Below are 6,000 nucleotides of genomic sequence, written 5' to 3' on the forward strand. Positions count from 1 at the left end.
TATTTTGCTCTCTATTTATATTCTTGGTTTCTCACATAAGAGAAGCCATATGCAATATTTAAACTCATGTATCTGACTTCACTTAACATTATGCTCTGAAGGTGCATCTATTTTCCTACAAATGAATCCAATGTACCCTCCTTTTTATTGAAAACAGAAGGAATTCCATGAAGGAGGCACAGCAGAGGGATAAACACCAGCCAGTAGCAAGGAGGCCCTGTAGATCCATGATGGCTCCATGAGTGATGAAAGGTGACACCCGAACTGCAGGCTGGAGGCAACTCTGAAGGGCTCTGCAGAGCAGAGTAAGAAGTCTGTATTTCTTGAAGATACAGGGGAGAAACCTGGATGATCCCTCACCATCACCAACCCCAGAGGTCCAAGTCACTTGATAATCAAAAAGGAAACCACCACTCTCTCTTCCTCTCTTCCACAACTCAAACCATTCCCTCCCCATCCTAAACCAGCAATAACCCTCTGCATTCTGCTTTGGTGAGAGGCATCTTCTCAGCCTCTCTGAGTATTCCCTCACCTATCCATCTCCAGAGGAACTTACAGTATAAGACAAACAATGTTCTTCCCACAACCACTTTTTATCACCAAAGCTACCCAACAAAATAACTACTCCAATCCAGATCAGAGTTCTTTTGTTCCCTCCTCAATCACAAAGAGCTTATGCAGAGTCAAAAGTGTAACAAAATTCCACAAGTCAAGTTTCTAACTAGATAGAATCATGAAAAAAGAATACATACTATTAAGCCAAATGGCTTAACTACTATTAAACTTAATTTGGCCAATACTTAGAAAAAACCCAAAATAATAAACTATAAGGCAAAAAAGATTAAAATGGCATCTCCTAACCTCCCTCTTCACATCTGTCACATTTGGTCAAAGCTAAAAATATATTTCCAACATTAACTTTAAAATTCTCTACCTAATTAATAGTTTACAAAGAATTCCAAAATTTTCCACATTTTACTACGTGCTAAATTTGATCCCAATGAATCAATAAGCAAAGAAGAAGGAGACACACGTTAAAAGAAGCTATTAAAGCGATGACTGTCATTTACATTTAGCATTTTATAGTCACTTTCACCAAACTTTGAGTTGGAAAGAAGTGGGTAAAAAAGTAACAGAAGAAATAAAATGAGAAATTCTTTCTTGGATATCATGAAGTCCCATAACCCAGATTCTGCCACAGGGTTTAAAAACTTGTTTCAAAATGCAAATCTAAAAGTTCCTAAGAAAACTGCAATTCATTATAATCTCAGTTCTATATTTAACCACAGTAACTAAAAGTAGTTGAATCTTAAAAATATTCATTAAATACCTATGAAACTCACTGGGAGGAACTTATGATATTAGAAAAATGATAAATTGTTTTTAAACATACCATCAGCCTCTCACTGCACAGGCAACCCATGCAACATCTGACAGGCTTACAGAAGAAGAAAAAAATACAAACACATCCACACCCACATAAATAAATAAGTTTTAATGAGCCATTTGACTTACCCTCTAGGTACATTTTAATTTAATAAATCTTTGGGTACTGACAAATCACAAATCGAGTCTATATAAAACACTCTTGGTATCAGGCCCCAGCTTAGAGGTGTGGGTTAAATATCTATTTGGAAAGGAGCCAGGGAGATATTTCCATTTTGGGCTCTAGCCTATTTCTATGACCCACTTCTTTCTTTTTTAAAATACTGTTAAACAGTGGAATGTCATGAGACTGTTCCCCACATCTCTCTCTTGAAAGTGTATGAAATCGTGAATAAGAATTTGGAGGGGTTTTTTTCCTTCAAAAAGTTAGCATTCTTTTTTAAACACCCATAACTTCACCTTCCAAGTACTTATGAACAATGTTCCATAAACTCCTGCTGGTGCAGAGTGCTTAAGTGCGGGGAGATCAATACTGAGCTTGTAAGTACAATACTATTATTGGAAATAACAATGACATCCGATTAAATGTACTTTTAAAAATAGCTTATTTTCAAAACCTTTGTTTTAAACTCAAAGGATATAGTCTACTGAACAGGCTACTTCAAGGACAAGCTTGCAAAAAAAAAAAAAAGGAAAGAAAGAAAGAAAAAGAAAGTTACTAGGACCACACAAACTGGCAACAGCCTAAGATGTTATTATTCCACACAAACTGCCTTATCGTTCTCTTGTACTTTCCCTGTAATTATCAAAGGTTTTAGCTCACAACAGAATTTCAGAAAGTCTTCCCCAAATCAAAATAACTCCACATCGCCAGAAGGAGGTGGGAAAAGTGGTTAAGAAAACAAGCCAGAACGAAATAAAACAAAACTTACTGTAATAAATAGGATGACACCCATTTCCCCAAGAGAACTGTCTCCGGAAGTAAAGGTGAAGGATTAATCTGGTAAACTCATTCTCCACAGGTCCCCTTGTAGGGTGCTGGGTTCAAGTAAGTGGAGGCCAGATGATTGCAACTGAAGTTAATTAACAGGCTAGTCCTTTGAAAGTGGTTAACAAGCAGGGTGCAGGGGAGCACTGAGACCAGGACCGCAGCAAAATCATTATCTCTGCTGAGAAAAAAGCCTGGTGCCCAAAACTTGCTTCCTGGGGGTTGGGTGGGGGATCCCAGTTGTCTATTCGGATTGTCACCCGGCCGGGTCAAATCCCAGAAGTGCAGTTTCTGTATCACTTACCCGCTTCTGGTTTCCTTTTAGACGTCCACACGCGGGAGCGAAATCCAAGGGGCAGAAACCAGAACCCAGCACTTTGCGCTCTGGAAATGTACCGGGAAAGTGCCCAGCGGCCCGGCTCGCCGAGAAGGTCCCCGCGGCCGGCCAGCCACGCGCGCCCCGGCCGGGCCGAGAGCTCCGGCGGTGGGGCGGGGCGGGGCCGGGCGGGAGACCGGCGCCGGCGTCCCTCCCGCCCTCCGCTCGGCGCGGGCCTGCTGCGTGCCGGCCCTCGGCTGCCCCTACACGTCTGCAGCCGGGCCACGGCCGCTCGGGCGGCGCTGTTCCTTTGGCCGCCGCACCTGGAGGCGGCGAGCGCGGCCGGGACGGCGCGCAGCTCCGGAAGCGCCGCGCCCTCCCCAGCCCCGGCCCAGGTGCTCCCGCGCCGCCGCTTCCTCCGGGCGCGCGCGGGGGCAGCGCGCACTCAGCGGCGGGGGCGGCTCAGCCGGCCGCCCTGGTTCCGCCGCATAGCTGGGCGACTGACTCAGTGGGCCTCGCCTGACACCCCCGCCACCTGGCGCACGTCGCGGGGAGGCTCCCTGCCCGGCCCGCCCCAGCCGCGCTGACGCAGCCGCCAAGGTGCGTCGTGGGGCGCGAGGCGGCGAGGGCATCCCCGGGCTGTGCTCGCTGACGGGGAACCGAGGGTCCAAGGGACGGAACCTCGCCAACACTGTTAGTGTTACTCAGCCCGGCGTCTCCCAAACTTCAGACTCCAGCCTTCCGCTGGGGAATTGGCTTCAGATGGGCCCGGAAACCAGTATATTTAACAAGACCTTGGTGATTAGGCAGAGCCCGTTACTTAGGATTCTCCCTCACCTCCTGCCTCTGGGGAAGAGGCTAACACCTCCTTTCCAGTTGAGGTATCTGAGGAGCTGAGCACCTTGCCAAGTAGCCAGTGTTTTAAGGGGGTTGGCGGTGAATTTCAACATCGATGTCACACAGCCTCTCCACCTATTTTTGGAAATTGGTCTTTCTTCTCGGTCCTCCTTTGAAGGGAGGGATAACTACGCCTCAAACAGCTGAGATTTGTTAGATCCCAGAAGGACTCCTTCCCTTGGGGGTGGACTTTGATACCTAGCCCTTGGAAGTAATAAGGAAGAAGCCAGAGAAAAAAGGAGATCCTAGAAAATCCTTGTGAACCCCGAATACTAAGAGTCTGCAAAAGCCAACTGTTTGCAAGAGAGCCCATAAGCCAACTACTTATATTTAGTTCTTTATGAGTAAACATTTCTTCACGAACTGCCTGATTCTGTGCGTTAAATGGTGAAATGCACTTACTTACCTTTCCCGTATATCTGTTAACAGAAGTGAAGAAACTAGGGCTAGTGCAGGCCTTATTATGGAAATAGAGTAATTAGTGAAGTCCAGAGAGCCAGTGGGGAAGGCTTCCCATCCAGGTCTTCACGTATTACCAGTGTTCAAACTACTGCTCAAAGAGCACTTTCTTCAGAGACTTTAGCAACTATAATGTGCCACAGAGTCGCCAAATCTCGTTTCTTTTGAACTAAATACTTCATAGCAAGCCTCATTTCCATCAGGCGAGTTTTCTTGACGTCTCCCAAACCTCGAGTTCTTTTCCTTGATTTTCCTATAGCATTTATAATAGAAATTTTATTTATGTAGCTCTTTAATGCCTCCATTTTAGGTCTGTACTCTCGGTGATGGGGCGGGGGGGGTCTGTTTTTCTATCTTCTAGGAGTTCTCACATCTCATTTATTTTGGTCTTTATTAGCCATCTTAAACTCTTCTCTGAACAAGGTAGAGTGTAAATCAACAAAAATCCTTACATGAGTTATGATGGATGTGTCAGAAGGTCAAGCATTGCCTTGTCCCGAAGTTACTTTTCTCAGTGGATTTTATTAACTAATGGGGACTGTAGGCCTTTTTTGTTTGTTTGTTTGTTTTGGTACCAGGGACTGAACTGGGGTCCTTAGCTTGCGAGGCAGACAGTGGAACCACTGAGCTAAATCCCTGGCCCAGGACTGTAGGCCTTTTTGCAATAATATCTTAATTCCTTGATTATCGTTTAGTTGTTGTTTTAAAAAATTGATTGATCGCTATTTGGTAATTTGAAGATACAATGGTTACTAAATACCATGCAATCTCTGGATTTAGTGTTCTCCGAAGAGGAAATAAAGTTCAGAGCCTATAAGCCACGGATGATTTAATAGCATCTCTGGGAAGTGAAAGAAAAATAGTACTCTCCAATTGGTCATAAGTTTATGCTGGGTTTATGAATGTTAATATATGGAGGAAAGTAAAAGATATCTGAATAAAAATGGCAAATCCTACTTTTTCTAATTACTTATTAATCACTAGTATCTACTCAGATACCTAATGTATTTGCTAGATATATGCAAAAACTCCCTGAGTTGAAAGTTTTTCCAATTTCATAAATATAGGCTTAATTGGAATTTAAAGAAGTTAAATAATAAATAGGTAAATTGAACACATCTAGGTTGTATTAGTAGTGAAGAAATTATTTATTTAACAGCCCTCACAGACATTCAGGAAACAAAGTAGACAGGGAAATTGACTTTATGTAAGAATTAAGATAAGATTTGTTCACTGCCAACCAATTGGAGTAGATGTATCCAGAAATTTCCATCTAGGCTGGAATTACTCCAAAGTGACCTGCTCCCATCCTTATTTCCTACATTTTTAGTAAGAGAACAGATAAAGCTGCTTTTCCTGCTTTTGTGCCTTTGGTGTTCCCATCCCCTCTACCCAGAATGCACCCTATTTAGGAAAGCAGCAGTCTGAGAATGGGAATTCCCCTCTCCTCCTCCATGCTCTCTTCTCTCTGGCTTCTCTTTCTCCTTGCCCTTTTTTCCTTATCCATGGAAGTCAGTACCCATTGAGCACTTAAATGCCAGCTGCTCTTCTAAGCACTTTACTTGTAAGAGCTCATTTAATGATCTCAACAGCTCCTTCAAGAGATAGTGTTATCCCTCAATAAGAAAGCTCGAGAAGAGAGCATTTGAAGAAGCCACACAAGTCAAACGCTACAGGATTACAGCATAAGGGAGGGAAAATTCCAGCCCAGTCTTCCCCAGGATGCAAATGTGCACTGAGCTGTCTCAGAGAAAGCAAATTGTGCTGAACCTGGAACAGCCTGCATCAAAATGCAGCCATATCATATAAGCTGTGACATTTTCAATAAATTCATTAATCTAAGCGGACCGTTGTTTCCCATCTTTAAACTAGGAATAGTAATACCTGTGAGAATTTAATGTGATTTTACATCTAAAGCACCTAGAACATAGTAACCCCTCAATGCATCAATGCA

General features: G+C 43.5%; 1 protein-coding gene across 3 annotated transcripts in view; it reads right to left on the reverse strand.

The window, feature by feature from the left end:
* Arap2 (ArfGAP with RhoGAP domain, ankyrin repeat and PH domain 2) overlaps positions 1–3,245 on the reverse strand; it is a 177,754-nt gene extending 174,509 nt beyond the window's left edge. For all 3 annotated transcript variants that reach the window (XM_004867672.4, XM_087187437.1, XM_004867671.4), the window contains exon 1: positions 2,679–3,245. The gene's annotated coding sequence lies outside the window, so the exon portion shown is untranslated. The remainder of the gene's footprint in view (positions 1–2,678) is intronic.
* Between the last annotated feature and the right edge of the window lie 2,755 nt (positions 3,246–6,000).

The sequence above is a fragment of the Heterocephalus glaber genome, unplaced genomic scaffold (assembly GCF_053883595.1).
Source record: "Heterocephalus glaber isolate CG9 unplaced genomic scaffold, H.glaber_assembly_v1.0 deba00001509, whole genome shotgun sequence".
Lineage (NCBI taxonomy): Eukaryota > Metazoa > Chordata > Mammalia > Rodentia > Bathyergidae > Heterocephalus > Heterocephalus glaber.